At 53.4% G+C, this 16,227-nt stretch overlaps 1 long non-coding RNA gene across 1 annotated transcript; it reads left to right on the top strand.

The window, feature by feature from the left end:
- The first annotated feature begins 1,856 nt into the window (after positions 1–1,856).
- Positions 1,857–9,869, top strand: LOC129395027 (uncharacterized). The gene is made up of 2 exons (XR_010111834.1): positions 1,857–5,738; positions 8,551–9,869. It is a non-coding gene; the product is annotated as an uncharacterized LOC129395027 (long non-coding RNA).
- Positions 9,870–16,227: the final 6,358 nt, after the last annotated feature.

The following is a 16,227-nucleotide window of genomic DNA, read 5'->3' as shown; positions in this document are numbered from 1 at the left end:
TGTTGCTTAGCCCGTGCATTGCTTCTATTTCTGCTACTATATTCACCTTGTTAATAAGCCCATTGGGTGATGATGGGGGCGACAGGGAAGTAAGAATGACCCATACTCACGGAACAAGACATTCTGTCCACAACATTATCAAAATCCTGCTCTGATACGGCTACCCCTTAGCAGGGATTCATATAGAACAGACATATCTTTATGTAATTTACCCAGTGAGAGGTTTATCCACAAAAGTTTTTCTAATTTTTTTTGCCAGGAATTATGTAATCATGTTCCTTCCATGTCATTGGTCATGTAGCCAATTCAAGGGCCACAGCAGTGTTGCGGGAGTGAGTATCATAGTATCTCAAACTCCTGGTCTTAAGCAATCCTTGCCTCAACCTCTTAAGTAGCTGAGACTATAGGTGCACCCCACAACGCCTAGTTAATTTTGTGTCATTTTTAGTAGAGATTAGATTTTGCTGTGTTTTCCAGGCTGTTCTCACACTCCCCACCTAAAGCGATTCACCAAGCTTTGCCTGCAAAGTGCTTTGACTAGAGTCAAACCACCACACCCAGCACCTATAATTTGATATTTTAAACAATACTATGTAGTGAAAGCTATTACGAAGTTATCTAGGGAAAGAAAGCTCACTATCACAGTGTAAAATTGTATAGATATGTTGCGGGCATGTGTGTATACATGCTTGCTTGTGTGCATAGGTGCGTGTTTTCTGAGAAATGGTACCTTATTGCTACCAGGCTAGGATAGCATTCATGTTCTTCTGATGATGTCAAATATTGAAACTCCAGGTTTCATAGAACAAGATTCCTACCTGGTTCACTAGAGGGTGAACGACTGATTAATGGGTATTTTGGAAGAAACAACTGGCCTAGGGACAAGAAGAAGTGTGCAGATCATCTGTGTGAAACACGCTTTCTTCGGAGCACGCATTTCATGCACTTCATTCTACTGTGACAGATATTGCTACTCTGAGTTTGTGAGAGATTGAACCTAGGGTCTAATGTGAAACTCTGTAGACTAGACTTCTGTCTGAGGCAGCCCCTGCCTCTAACCGTAACCTGCGCCAAACTCCAATGGAGCATTCTTCTCAATGGATAAATGGAAATTCCGGATGATCTGATGGGCAGAGAGTGCGACTGTTTTTTTCAGGAGCTCTGGTTGAATCGTTTTGGGGACTTTGTGGGAAGATGCTCTGCACCCAGAAACGTTGTCCAACGGGAATCATGAGAAAATGGGCGACCCCGTGTGCCTCCGTCCCCTCCCACTTCCTCACCCACCCCTTCATCAGGGATCCCACGTATTCCAGGATGACACGTGTTTTAGTTGTCTTTGGGCGACAACTAGCGGCAACCATTATTGAAAATGTAAGCTGTAGAGAACAAAAAAACTCTGGTCGCCTGTGCACAGCTCACTCACTGCAACGTTGAATCCTGGGCTTAAGCAATCCTCCTGCCTCAGCTTCCTGAGTAGCTGAAAATATAGGCATGTGCCACAATGCTGGGCAATATTTTGAAGTAGTGGTAATCTCTCTCGATGTGTTGCCCAGGTTAGTCTCAAACTTCTGTCCTCTATCCAGCCTCCCACCTTGGTCGTCAGAAGTCCTGGGATTACAGGCTTGGGCCACTGTGCTCACTCCTATAATTTGATGTTTCCAACAATACTATGTAGTGAAACCCATCACGAAGACGTTTTGCAAAAGAAAGCTCACTATCACATATAAACTTGTATACTTATCATGTGCTCACGTGAGCGCATGTTTGAATGTTTGAATGTTTTCTGAGAATGTTTGAATGTCTGTCTGAATGTTTTCTGAGAACTGATAATCTTTTCCCCAGGGACACTGGTTGAAGAGCTGCGGGGATTGTCTGGGAGGGTGTCTCGGGCCCGGAAACGTAATCCAAGAGAGATCAGAAGACCGGCGACCCCATGTGCCTCCATCTCTTTCTCCTTCCTTTCACCCCTAAACCAGTGACCCCACTCATTCCAGGCTGGAACGTCGTTCGGTTGTCATTTGGCGTCACCTAGCGGTCACTGTTATTGAAAATGGAGGCATCACACCAAAACTTCTGGCCGCCCGCGCACAGCCAGGGAAAACTGGTTTCTCTCGGGCCCCACCCTGATCTCAGAGGCACTCCTTCCGTCCCTCCCCCAATGCCTTGTTGCCTAAGAAACCTCCACCCTGGCTGGGAATGCTTATTTCTTTATTTATTTAGAGATAGAGACAGTTGCGCTCTTGTAGCCCAGGTTGAAGTGCAATGGCGCCATCTCGGCTCACTGCAACCTCTGCCTCCTGGATTCAAGCGATTCTCCTGCCTCAGCCTCCCCACTAGCTGGTATTACATGTGCCTGCCTCTACTCCCGGCTAATTTTTGTTTTTTAAGTAGGGACGTTATTTCGCCATGTTGGCCAGTCTGGTCTCGAAGTCCTGATTTCGGATGATCCACCCACCTCAGCCTCTTAAAGTGCTGGGATTACAGGAATAAGCCAGGGCACCTGGCCTATCATTTGTTTTTCTATGTTCCTTTTTTTTTTTTTAGTAAGCATGAACACTTCTACCTAGGTTTTAAAAATTTTGTGTGTGAAAGAAAAATAAATCTTGGGGCTTCCAAATCAGTAAAGTCAAGGGAAAAGTGAAGCTGGCAACAGTTTAAGGCCAACCTCCCATTCTATTCAAAGTCACTCCTCTGCTCTTTTCTTTTTTTTTTTTTTTTTTCTTTTTTGAGATGGAGTCTCGCTCAGATGCTCAAGCTGGAGCCCAATGGAGGGATCTCAGCTCACTGCAACATTCGCCTCCTGGTTTCAAGCGATAAATGCATATTTGATTGCCTCCTTTGGAGAGGCTAATTAGAAACTCCAAAGAATGCAACCATTTGTCTCTTAACTACCTGTGACCAGGAAGTCCCCTCCTCACTTTCAGTCTTCCCGCGTTTGCTAAGTTGTCCCGCCTTTGCAGACCGAACCAATGTTCATCTTGCATACTTTGATTGATGTCTTATGTCTCCCTAGAATGTATAAAACGATAATGTTCTCTGTTTACCTTAGGCACATGTCCTCAGAACCCTCTGAGGCTGTCACGGGTATGCGTCCTGAACCTTGGTTACACAAACTTTCTAAATTAACTGAGACCTCTCTCAAGTTTTCAGGGTTCACAACGGAAAGTGCACTGTAGCTCCACCCTAGGACTTATCATTAAGAAAAACTATCCTAAATCGCTGCAGATACAGTCAAACCAGTTGTATGTAAACTGTATGAAACTAAATGCACTTACTACAAGTAAATGAATAAATGCTGACAAAAAAATCATGAACCGCTCACCTTTCAAAGAAGCAATAATACTATGAATTCTGTGTAATTTCCAGAGTCAGCTTGTTTCAAAATTGTCCCCACTAAACTTGGAAAGGTTTCAGAGTGAGCTATTGTGCCTCCAGCATTTGCCCCTCCCCCTTTTTTCCCCTGCGCCCTCCGCTCAACCTTTGCCGGCAATCACATTCTCTGATTCTGCAAAAGCAGATGGGAGCCCTAGAGAGAGTTCTCCTTTTTTTCTTTTTTTTTTTTTTCTTTTTTGAGATGGAGTCTCGCCTAGAGGCTCAGGATGGAGCCCAATGGAGCGATCTCGGCTCACTGCAACATCCACTTCCTGGTTTCAGGCGATTCTCCTGCCTCAGCCTACCGAGGAGCTGGGATAACAGGCACCCGTTATTATGCCCAGCTAATTTTTGTGTTTTCATAGAGACAGGGTTTAACCATGTTGGCCACGCTGGACTCGAACTCCTGCCATCAGGTGATCCGTCGGCCTCAGCCTCTCAATGTGCCGGGATTACAGGCGTGAGCCACTGTGGCCATCGAGTTCTCTTTTCTTTGTGAAGGGCAAGGCAAAGTGGAATGGATTCACCTAAAAGCGGAATGCATTCCCTGGAAAGCATCATGGTTAGACCCATGTGAGACAGGTTAGTTTTACTGCGTGTGTTCTCCATGTGTTGTTGCCCATGTGTTGCTACCATGGTAATCCTGCTGAGTATGAGAGGAATCAAAGTTTCACACATTTGGTGTATGTGCTTGGCTGAGGAACCAATGGGGCGAAGCTACCATCTGTGGGATTATGACTGAACGCCTCTAAGTCAGAATCCCGCCCAGTAGAAAAGATGCAGCAGCGCTGGCAAGACTCGGTTGGCCTCAGATAGCCAGTCCCCAGCCTTTGCCACCGGCCGGACGCTCCGCCCCGCTGTGCGCCAAGACCTGGCTCCGGTGCGGAGAGCCCATCATCCTAAAAAACGGGGTGCGGCCAGAAAGGGGTTTGCTCCCTGGCCCGTCACATAACATGCTTATGGGTAATCTGATACTAAACTATTCGTAAACGCCCTGCTTCTGGGTCAGGGTTTCCTATGGAGCAGAGCAACTCCCTCACTGCAACCTATTGAAAGTCAGCCCTCCACACAAGGGTCTCTCAACCAGTGTGCGGGAAACCTAGCGTTGTGGCGTGTTCTGTATAATTCAGCCCTGGACCTCTACCTTCCTTCTTCCCTCCTTTTGCCCCCGGGGACTTAGTTCCGGGGCCTGCTCAGGCCCCCCGCCCCGGAGCCCCAGGGCATGCAGGGCTGTCTCTCGCGAGATAACGTTGGCGTTGGCCGTGCATTTGGGAGGGGTCGTTCCCCAACAGCGGGCTTTCCAAGATGCAGCGCTGGGGGTTGCGAGGTAGGGTTGGCGCCCCTGCTCGATGTTCCACCTCTCTGATTGAGCTTCTTTCTCCCACCCCGCTGGGAATTCCTCCACGAGTTGGGACCGGAATCTTCGAGCCTCGTGCGAATGGCTGAGGCGCGGGTGTCAGAGGTTTTGCCCCTGCAGTCCCTGTCTGAGTAGTGTTCGCGCGATGCCCGTGGGTGGCTGTTTGGGTCACAGTCCCTCTCCCCGCCCCAGGGGTGCTGGGATGAAAGACTAGCTAGTCACTACCGTTGTGTCTTTACTCCTCTTCTCTGCCCGGGTTAACCAGTGGACTGCAGGGAAATGGCTGGCAGGTCTGCCAAGTTAGACGGCCTCAAACCTGGGCCGGTTCTGTGTGATAAGGTTCCAACTGCGTCTGATCGCTTCCCTCCGCGAGCACCGCATTTGGTCTTTAGGGTGGACCCTGTCGATTAGATGCTGGCATTTGGCTTCCCGATCAGCCCGCGAATCAACCGACTGCGGGAGGCAAGCAACATCCAGTTGACAAGGCCGCGGGCTTCTCTGTCTGGAAGACCAGGGACCAGGGCCTAAGGCCCCGGTCCTCAGGTCTCGGGTCGCCGTGCCCACCTCATGTCCGCGGCAAGCGTTGGACTTGACCGTCAACTTGGGATTTCTACGGTAGACCAGATAACTTTGGTCAGCAGCAGTACCGCCCGCATTCACTAGGTGTCGCTTTTTCCTCGCGTTGTTTCTTCCTCTCCAACTGTTTCCACAGTACTTTCAGTTTCTCTTCGTTTTGTTTTTCTTTTATTTTTCTTGCTCCTCTTTCTACACACTGAAGTTGCTGTTGTTTTACATTTACCTTTTATTTATTTGTAGTTTTTGAGGCAGGTTGGAGTGTAAGAATGCAATCTCGGCTCACCGCCGCCTCGACTTTCCAGGGCTCCCTCAGGTGATCTTCCTCTCTCAGCCTGCCAAGTGGCTGAGACTACAGGAGTCACTTAATTCTGTGATGTCGAAGCTGAAGCGAGCCGTGATCATGCCTTGCCCTCCAGTCTGAGTGTTTCAGAAGGTAAGAGAGACAGGTTAAAGAAAAAAATTCCTTGAAATAAACTGCAATTCTTTGTGATCTAAATTACCTTTTATAGTTTTTCACTCCCATGAGTTTGTTTATTATTACTGCTGTTTGTTATTATTTCTTTGTATTATTGTTTGTCGTTATTGTTATTGTTTTTATTATTTATGTAATTATTTAGAGATGGAGTCTTCCTCTATCACCCAGAGTGCAGTGCAGTGGCGCGACTTTGGGTCACTGCAGCTTCAAATTCCTGGGTTCAAATTCGAAATATGGCGAAACACCCTGTATAGTAAAATCTGTCAGTGACACCTTCAGGACCGTTGGTTGTGGCGGCTGCAATTTCGGAGGCTGAGGAGGGCAGTTCGCTAGAGCTTGGGAGTTCAAGACAGCCTGGGAAACAGACTGCAGAGCATTTGTCTGACCAAGGCCCGCTGCAGCCTCCACCTCCCGAGCCCAAGCGATGTTCTCAACTCAGGCTCCAAAGGATCTGGGACCACAGGCTCCTGCCATCACGATGCCCGGATTTTTTTCTTTTCTTTTCTTTTTCAGTAGAGACGGGGTCTCACTGTGTTGCCAGGGCTGGTCTCAAAGTCCTAGGCTCTAGCAATTCTTCCACCTCAGCCTCCCAAAGTGCTGGGATGATAGGTGTGAGCCACGATGCCCTGCCCTCTTTTTTATTTCCTTCATTTTTTGTCTTTTTTTCTTTCTCTTTCTTTCTGTCTTTTCTTTTTCTTCTCTTTTTCTTCCTCCCTTTTTTCTCTCATTTCTCATTCTTTTTTTTTTTTTCTGTTTCTATGTCTTTCGGTTTTCTTTTTCATCTTTCTTCCCTTTACATCTCTGTCTATTTTCTTTTTCTTGATCTTCCTTACTCTCTCTCTGTCTTTTCTTCATTTGTTTCTTTCCGTCCCTCTGTCTGTCTGTCTTAGTGTGGATTTTGGAAAATTCTCCTTATTCTGTATCTCCCTGTGTATCACGAGCCTCTGTGACTTTCACTTTGTTGTTTTTCCTCCTTGTCGCGTAAAATGCATTCACTGCTCTTTTATTTTGGTGCTCTGTGGATGTTCGAAGGGTGGGGGAAAAGTGGACCACGAATTTGATTGGTTTCATGAGAGACATGGGAGACGAAAGAACATATGATGATCACTTCGCTAAATGCCCTGTTTATTCTTTCAACTGCACTCATAAAAGTAAGGACGCAGTTGGTGGGTTGAGAGATCTCTGTGTAGTCATGACTCCGCAATTATACTTGACGAGAGCGGTGATGATGAACGGGCGGCATGGAAACCTGCCCTTCTTTGGTGTCAGTTGAGCACAGTGAGAAGAGATTCAGAATGGCCTGTATGTCAACCTGATGGTACTGTGTTTCTGCTCTGATCTTTAGGAATGAGAGAAGCATTCCCGTGCATTCCCGCCAAGTCCTTGCGGTTTTCTTTTTATACTTTTCGATTAACTAACGTATTTATTAATTTATTTGAGATGGAGTCTTGTTCTGTTGGTCAGGCCATGGCGCAGTGTCGGGCCACTGCAACCGCCGCCTCCCAGGTTCCAGCGATTCTCTTCCCTTAGCCTCTCGAGTAGCTGGGATAACAGGCACGTGCCACCATACCCAGCTAACTTTTACCTTTTTAGTAAAGACAGGGTTTCACCATGTTGCCTAGGCTGGTCTTGAACTCCAACTTCCAGGAATCCTGTGGCCTTGGCCTCCCAAAATGCTGGGAGGTCCCAGGTCATCAGATTCGAGAAAGAATGTTGGTTGATATAGAGAGGCGAGACACACTGCGCCTGACCCAAATTGCTATTTTTAAAAATAAACCAGTGGGCTGGGTGCAGTGGGTCACTACTGTCATCTCAGCAGTTTGCTAGGCGGAGGTGGGAGGATTAAGAGGTCAGGAGTTTGAGACCAGCCTGGCCAACATAGTCAAACTCTGTCTGTACGAAGAATACAAAAATTAACCAGGTGTGGTGGCACGCACCTGTAGTCCCAGCTACTCGATATGCTGAGGTAGTAGAATCTGTTGAAGCCGGGAGATGGAGATTGCAGTCAGCCCACATCATGCCACTGGATTCCAGCTTGGGTGACAGAGTCAGACTCCATCTAAAAAAAAAAAGTAATTAAAAATAAGTGAGTTTCCAAGAAAAAATAGAAACCCACAGTGACACAAACATATGCCTCTTGCCTTTCGAGGCAGCAATGACACTACAAACTTGTAAACTCACTTCATTTATTGACTGCGGACCACGGGTATTTCTGATGCTTCCTCTTGGAACATAATTCTGTGTGACACCATACCCAGCTAACATTCACCTTTTTAGTAGTCAGAATTTTGCTATGTTGCCCAGACTGCTCTTGAACTCATGAACTGCAGGTATTTGCCCGCCCAAGAAAAAGAGCTGTGATGAAAGCAGAGACCCAGACGGATTTCAGCCCTCAAAATGGTGCACGCTGCCACATTTCCCAGATCTTCCCTGGGCCTTATTGGTATTTGCCTAACATAGAAACTCTTTCTAAAATGTGAGAATTTGCTTCCATAATATTTCCACAAGCGATGCTTTGGTCTGTGTTTGTTTTTACGTTTTGTTTTGTTTGTAGTTTTTACTTTACTTATCTCTTTTCAGTTGAAGTAGATTTTACCATTTTAGGAAGATGTGTATTTTCCCGAAAACCTGTTAGCTGGTGTTTTCTTCTGTCATTAAGTAGCGATTTTCGGAATCTCTCAAGGTACAGTGAGAGCCGATTGATATAAACTATACTTCATAAAATCTTCTTTCTTTTCTTTTCTTTTTTTTTTTTTTTTTTGTCTTTCAGGTGGAGTTTCGCTCTTATTGCCCAGGCTGGAGTTCAGTGGCGCGACCTCAGCTCACCGTAACCTCTGCCGCCTGTGTTCAAGAGATTTTCCAGTCTTCAACTTTTCGAGTAGGTGAAACCACAGGCAAACACCGCCAGGCCTGGCTAATTTTTTTTTTTTTTTTCATAGAGACTAGGTAGCTCCATAATGGTCAGGCTGGTCTAGAACACCCAACCTGAGGCGTACCACCCAACTTGACCACCCAAAGTGCTGAGATTAAAGGCGTGAGCCCCGCGTCCGTCCATAACATCTTATCCTATAGAAATCCAGAGAGGTTAGGTCTGTAGTCCCTGAGAAGAGCCTTCCTTGGATGAACTCCAAAGTGATGGCTGAGGATTAGGGAGTGTGGGGGGGGCTGGAAAGTCAGTCCCCTAATGTTGCTACCTAGGCCATGACATCCCCCGAACCCCATCGCTTGCTCACCCTTTGAGATTCCCCCCCTCCACCGCCTTGGTGGCTGAACTCTTACTTTAATTTCTGTCTTTCTTCGTTTGTTGGGTTTCAGGACGGGGTTCAGGAAAGACGGTGTGCGTGGGGAGGGGGTGTAGGGTGGGGATGGAGGGGAGCGTCCTAAGGGTCGATGTAGTGTCATGCCTCTTTCATCACCACCAGCGAAGATGAAAGCAACAATCCTCTATATACCGCGTGTTCTCACCCATAAGTGGGAACTAAATAATGAGAATGCATGGGAAGAACTAGGGGGAGGAGAGACGCAGGAGCCTACTTGAGGGAGGAGGTGTGGAAGGACAGACAGCTTCAGGACAAAGCAAAACGAGCAAAATACAAAAACAGTGGGGTACTGCGCTGAGAATCCGGGTGAGGAAATCATCGGCACACTGAACCCCCTACTCAGAAGTTTACCTATGAAACAATCTTGCAATGTATGCTTCAAAAACAAATAACAGGGAAGAAAGAGAGAGAGAGAGAGAAAGAGAGAGAGAGAAGTAAAATAAAGCACCACCTCCTTGACCTGACTCAGGGGGTTCTGGGTATTCTGGGGAAACGTTCTGAAACAGTGGAGTATTTTGGTCTGTTCTTTCTTGTGTCTTTTTTTTTTTTTTTTTTTTTTAAGAAGGACTCTCGCTAAGCCACGCAGGCTGGAATGCAGTGGTGCACACTCGGTTCACTGCAGCAAATATCTCCCGGTTTGAAGCGATTCTCCAGTCTAATCCTCCTGAGTGGCTGGGATTACAGTCACCAGCAATAATGCCCCTCTAATTATTGTACCTTAGTATAGAAGGGGTACTGCCATGCTTGCGACCCTGGACTTGAAAGAAAATGAAAATGAAAATGAAATGCAACAAAATAATTAAAAAGTGAGTTTCCGGGGAAAAAGAAAAAACAACAACAACAACAACAACAACAACAACAACAACAACAAAAAACAACCCCACCGTGACATACACGTACGTACGCCTCTCGCCTTTCGAGGCATCAAACACGTTAGGAATTATGCGTGATTTCTTTTTTTTAACTTAATTTTATTTTATTATCATGATTTATGTTTCGAGACGGAGTCTCGGAGGCCCGCCCTCCCTCCGTCCCATTCCCTGGTTGCCCAGACAACCTCAGGAGACAGACCCTGGCTGGGCCAGATTGTTCTTCTCCTCGGTCGATGGTTTCCTTGTCTTTCTTCGTGTCTTTAACCCGCGTGGACTCTTCCGCTCGGGTTTGACAGATGGCAGCTCCACTTTAGGCCTTGTTGTTGTTGGGGACTTTCCCGATTCTCCCCAGATGTAGGGAAAGCAGGTAGATTTGCCTTGCCTGGCCTTGCCTGGCCTTGCCTTTCTTTCTTTCTTTCTTTCTTTCTTTCTTTCTTTCTTTCTTTCTTTCTTTCTTTCTTTCATTACTTTCTTTTTTTCTTCTTCTTCTTCCTTTTTTTTTTTTTTTTTTTTTTTGAGACAGAGTTTCACTCTTGTTGCCCAGGCTAGAGGGCAATGGCGCGATCTCGGCTCACCGCACCCTCCGCCTCCCAGGTTCAAGCGATTCTCCTGCCTCAGCCTCCTGATTAGCTGGGATTACAGGCATGGGCCACCGTGCCTGGCTGATGTTTGTACTTTTAGTAGAGACGGTGTTTTTCCATGTTGGTCAGGCTGGTCTCCAACTCCCAACCTCAGGTGGTCCGCCTGCCTTGGCCTCCCAAAGTGCTGGGATGACAGGCGTGAGCCACAGCGCCCAGCTCTCTCTCTCTCTCTCTCTCTCTCTCTCTCTCTCGCTCTCTCGCTCGCTCGCTCGCTCGCTCGCTTGCTTGCTTTCGTGCTTTCTTGCTTTCTTGTTTTCTTTCTTTCTTTTGTTTCTTTCTTGCTTGCTTTCTTGCTTGCTTGTTTTCTTGCTTTCTTTCTTTCTTTTGTTTCTTTCTTGCTTGCTTTCTTGCTTTCTTGTTTTCTTGCTTTCTTGCTTTCTTTCCTGCTTTCTTTCTTGCTTTGTTTTCTTTCTAGCTTTCTTTTCTTTCTTGCTTGCTTTCTTGCTTTCTTTTCTTTTTCTTTCTTTCTTTCTTGCTTTCTTTTTTCTTGCTTTCTTGCTTTCTTTTCTCTTTCTTTCTTTCTTTCCTGCTTCTTTGCTTTCTTGCTTGCTTTCTCGCTTGCTTGCTTTCTGTCTGTCTTTCTTTCTTTCTTTCTGTTTCGTCCTTTTGAGACAGAGTTTCACTCTTGTTTCCACGGCTAGAGTGCAATGGCGCGATCTTGGCTCACCGCACCTTCCGCCTCCCGGGTTCGAGGGCTTCTCCTGCCTCAGCCTCCTGATGAGCGGGGATTACAGGGAGGCACCCCCACGCCTGGCTTGGCTGATGTTTGTGTTTTTAGTAGGCACACCGTGTCTCTCCGTGTTGGTCAGGCTGGCCTCCGACTCCCGACCTCATGTGATGCGCCCACCTCGGCCTCTCGAAGTGCTGGGATGACGGGCGTGAGCCACCGTGCCCGGCCTGTTGACTCATTTCGTGTTTTTTTTTTTATTTCTTTCGTTTCCATGTATTTACTGACATTTATTAATGTAAACATTTTTGTACATTTATATGTAAACGACAATGCGTATATCTTTGCATTTACTACTCTCGCGTCTAGTAAACACGTACCGATTGCATAGAAACATACTTCTACATAATAGACGTAGGTGTTTCTGCTATACGAATACATACACATCGCTCTATAGAGAAGCGATCGTCCACAAATACGTTTACGCTTACGTACGAAAAGTGTTGTATTTATGTTAATAAATGAACAAGTGTACGTAGTTATCTCTGTTTTCTTTCTTCCTCTCCTTTACGTTTTTCTTCCTTCCTTTCTTCCTTTCTCTCCTTCTTTAGGTTTTTCTTCCTCTCTTCCTTTCCTTCTTTCTCTCTTTCTGATCTTTTCTCCTTCGTGCTTTATTTCTCTTTCGTTCCCTGTCTCTCCTTCTTTTTTCTTTCCTCCCTGTTTCTTTTTCCCTTCTTTCCTTCGTTTCTTTCCTCATTCTTTCTCTCTTTTTCATGTTTCTTTCCTTTCCGTCTGTCTTGTAAAAATGGAGTGTTTCAGAAGTTTTCTCTGTGTATCTACGTTTTTTAAATTGTCTCTCTTTTCTCCATTTTCTTCCTCCCTCCCTCCCTCCCTGCTCCCTTCCCTCCCTCCTTCCCTTTCACCATCTGTCTCTTTTCCCCATTCCCCGCCCCCCCCCCCCCGTCTGTCTCTGCGTGGATTCCGGAAGAGCCCATGCATTTTGCCTCTCCGTGTGTCTGCAGCGACCCGCGACCGAGTCCTTGTGTGTTCTTTCTCCCTCCCTCCCTCCCTCCCTCCCTCCCTCCCTCCCTCCCTCCCTCCCTCCCTCCCTCCCTCCCTCCCTCCCTGCTTCCGAGATGCATCTCCGAACACCCACGCGCCGTGGGTTGTCTTCTGACTCTGTCGCGGTCGAGGCAGAGACGCGTTTTGGGCCCCGTGTGTGTGGGGTTGGGGCAGAGGGGCTGCGTTTTCGGCCTCGGGAAGAGCTTCTCGGCTCACGGTTTCGCTTTTGCGGTCCACGGGCCGCCCTGCCATCCGGATCTGTCTCGCTGACGTTCGCGGCGGTCGTCGGGCTCCATCTGGCGGCCGCTTTTAGATCGCGCTCTCGGCTTCCGGAGCTGCGGTGGCAGCTGCCGAGGGAGGGGACCGTCCCCGCTGTGAGCTGTGCAGAGCTCCGGAAAGCCCGCGGTCGTCAGCCCGGCTGGCCCGGTGGCGCCAGAGCTGTGGCGCGTCGCTTGTGAGTCAGAGCTCTGGCGTGCAGGTTTATGTGGGGGGGAGGCTGTCGCTGCGCTTCTGGGCCCGAGCCGGGCGTGGGGCTGCCCGGGCCGGTCGACCAGCGCGCCGCGGCTCCCGAGGCCCGAGCCGCGACCCGCGGGGACCCGCCGCGCGTGGCGCGGGAGGCTGGGGACGCCCTTCCCGGCCCGGTCGCGGGTCCGTCCGCGCTCATCCTGGCCGTCTGAGGCGGCGGCCGAATTCGTTTCCGAGTCCCCGTGGGGAGCCGGGGACCGTCCTGCCCCCGTCCCCCGGGTGCCGGGGAGCGGTCCCCGGGCCGGGCCGCGGTCCCTCTGCCGCGATCCTTTCTGGCGAGTCCCCGTGCGGAGTCGGAGAGCGCTCCCTGAGCGCGCGTGCGGCCCGAGAGGTCGCGCCTGGCCGGCCTTCGGTCCCTCGTGTGTCCCGGTCGTAGGAGGGGCCGGCCGAGAATGCTTCCGGCTCCCGCTCTGGGGACACGGGCCGGCCCCCTGCGTGTGGCACGGGCGGCCGGGAGGGCGTCCCTGGCCCGGCGCTGCTCCCGCGTGTGTCCTGGGGTTGACCAGAGGGCCCCGGGCGCTCCGTGTGTGGCTGCGATGGTGGCGTTTTTGGGGACAGGTGTCCGTGTCGCGCGTTTCCTGGGCCGGCGGCGTGGTCGGTGACACGACCTCCCGGCCCCGGGGGAGGTATATCTTTCACTCCGAGTCTGCATCTTGGGCCACCGGGTTATTGCTGACACGCTGTCCTCTGGCGACCTGTCGCTGGAGAGGTTGGGACTCCGGGTGCGTGCGGGGCTCTGGCCTACCGGTGACCCGGCTAGCCGGCCGTGCTCCTGCTTGAGCCGCCTGCTGGGGCCCGCGGGCCTGCTGTCCTCCGCGCGCCCGGGCGTGTCCCGACTCCCGGTGCCGGCCCGCGTCCGGGTCTCTGACCCACCTGGGGGCGGCGGGGAAGGCGGCGAGGGCCACCCTGCCCCCGTGCGCTCTCCGCTGCGGGCGCCCGGGGCGGCCGCGACAACCCCACCCCGCTGGCTCCGTGCCGTGCGTGTCAGGCGTTCTCGTCTCCGCTGGGTTGTCCGCCGCCCCTTCCCCGGAGCAGGGCGTCGGCCGGCCGGCCGACCTCCGCTCCCGGGGGGCTCTTTCGTGATCGATGTGGTGACGTCGTGCTCTCCCGGGCCGGGTCCGAGCCGCGACGGGCGAGGGGCGGACGTTCGTGGCGAACGGGACCGTTCTTCTCGCTCCGCCCCGCGGGGTCCCCTCGTCTCTCCTCTCCCCGCCTGCGGGCGGCGCGTGTGGGGGAGGCGTGTGGGGTGCGGAGCCCGGCCTGACCTCGCCGTCCCGCCCGCCGCCTTCTGCGTCGCGGGGCGGGTCGGCGGGGCCCTCTGACGCGGCAGGCACCCCTCGCTGTCGCCTCCAGTGGTTGTGGACTTGCGGGCGGCCCCCCTCCGCGGCGGTGGGGGGTGCCGTCCCGCCGGCCCGTCGTGCTGCCCTCTCGGGGGGGCGTGCGCGAGCGTCGGCTCCGCTTGGGCCTCTGCGGTGCTCCTGGAGCGCTCCGGGTTGTCCCTCAGGTGCCCGAGGCCGAGCGGTGGTGTGTCGTCCCCGCCCCCAGCGCCCCCTCCTCCGGTCGCCGCCGCGGTGTCCGCGCGTGGGTCCTGAGGGAGCTCGTCGGTGTGGGGTTCGAGGCGGTCGAGTGAGACGAGACGCGCCCCTCCCACGCGGGGAAGGGCGTCCGCCTGGTCCGGCGAGCGCAGGTCCCGTGCTCCCCTCTGGCGGGTGCGCGCGGGCCGTGTGAGCGATCGCGGTGGGTTCGGGCCGGTGGCGCGTGCGCCGGCCGGCCGCCGAGGGGCTGCCGTTCTGCCTCCGACCGGTTGTGTGTGGGTTGACTTCGGGGGTGCTTTTGCCTCGGAAGGAAGGAGGCGGGTGGACGGGGGGGCCTCGTGGGGGTTGCGCGCACGCGCGCGCCGGCCGGGTCCCCGCCCTGACCGCGAACGCTCAAGGTGGCCGCACGCAGGTGTTTCCTCGTACTGCAGGCCCCCTCCCTTCCCCAGGCGTCCCTCGGCGCCTCTGCGGGCCCGAGGAGGGGCGGCTGGCGTGTGGGGGAGTGTGACCCACCCTCGGTGAGAAAGCCTTCTCTAGCGATCCGAGAGGCGTGCCTTGGGGTACCGGATCCCCCGGACTGCCGCCTCTGTCTGTGCCTCCGTCATGGGAGCGCTGCCGTAGCGACTCGCTCGCAGAGGACCCTCCTCCGCTTCCCCCTCGGCGGGGTTCGGGGGGGAGAGCGAGGGTTTCCGCCGGCCACCGCGGTGGTGGCCGAGCGCGGCTCGTCGCCTACTGTGGCCCGCGCCTCCCCCTTCCGAGTCGGGGGAGGATCCCGCCGGGCCGGGCCCTGGCGTCCCAGCGGGTTGGGACGTGGCGGCCGGCGGGCGGTGGGTTGTGCGCGCACGGCGTTCCGTCCGGCGCGTGACCCCCTCCGCCGCGAGTCGGCTCTCCGCCCGCTCCCGTGTGCCGAGTCGTGACCGGTGCCCACGACCGCGTTTGCGTGGCGCGGGGTTGGGCCGCCTGGGCCTGGGAAAGCGTCCCACGGTGGGGGCGCGCCGGTCTCCCGGAGCGGGACCGGGCCGGAGGATGGACGAGAGAATCACGAGCGATGGTGGTGCTGGCGTGTCGGGTTCGTGGCTGCGGTCGCTTCGGGGCCCCCGGTGGCGGGACCCCGGGGCTCGCGAGGCGGGTCTCGGTGGGGGCCGAGGGCCGTCCGGCGTCCCAGGCGGGGCGCCGCGGGACCGCCCTCGTGTCTGTGGCGGTGGGATCCCGCGGCCGTGTTTTCCTGGTGGCCCGGCCGTGCCTGAGGTTTCTCCCCGAGCTGCCGCCGCCTCTGCGGGGCCCCCGGGTGCCCTTGCCCGTCTGTGCCCTCTTCCCCGCCCGCCGCCCGCCGATCCTCTCTTCTCCCCGAGCGGCTCACCGGCTTGACGTCGGTTGGTGGCCCCGTCTGGGACCGAACCCGGCACCGCCTTGTGGGGGCGCCGCCGCCGGCCACTGGTTGGCCCGGTGTCCGCGTCCCCCGGCGCGCGCCTTCGGGACCGGGTCGGTGGCGCCCCGCGTGGGGCCCGGTGGGCTTCCCGGAGGGTTTCGGGGGTCGGCCTGTGGCGCGCGTGCGAGGGAAGAGAGGGTTCCGGGGGACCGGCCGCGACTGCGGCGGTGGTGGGGGGGAGCCGCGGGGAGCGCCGAGGGCCGGTCGGCCGCTCCGGGTGCCGCGCGGGGCCGCCTTCGCGCTCGGAGGCTGCCGGCGGTGAGACCCCCGCGTGTGTGTCCCGGCCGCGGTCGGCTGCGCCCGAGGGGTCCCGTGGCGTCCCCTTCCCCGCCGGCCGCCTTTCTCGCGCCTTCCCCGTCGCCTCGGCCTCGCCCGTGCTCCCTCGTCTTCTCCCGG

The sequence above is a fragment of the Pan paniscus genome, chromosome 23 (genome assembly GCF_029289425.2).
Source record: "Pan paniscus chromosome 23, NHGRI_mPanPan1-v2.0_pri, whole genome shotgun sequence".
In the NCBI taxonomy this organism is placed as follows: Eukaryota; Metazoa; Chordata; class Mammalia; order Primates; family Hominidae; genus Pan; species Pan paniscus.
Note: the sequence above shows the minus strand (reverse complement) of the source record. Positions and strands in the feature narration are given on the sequence as shown.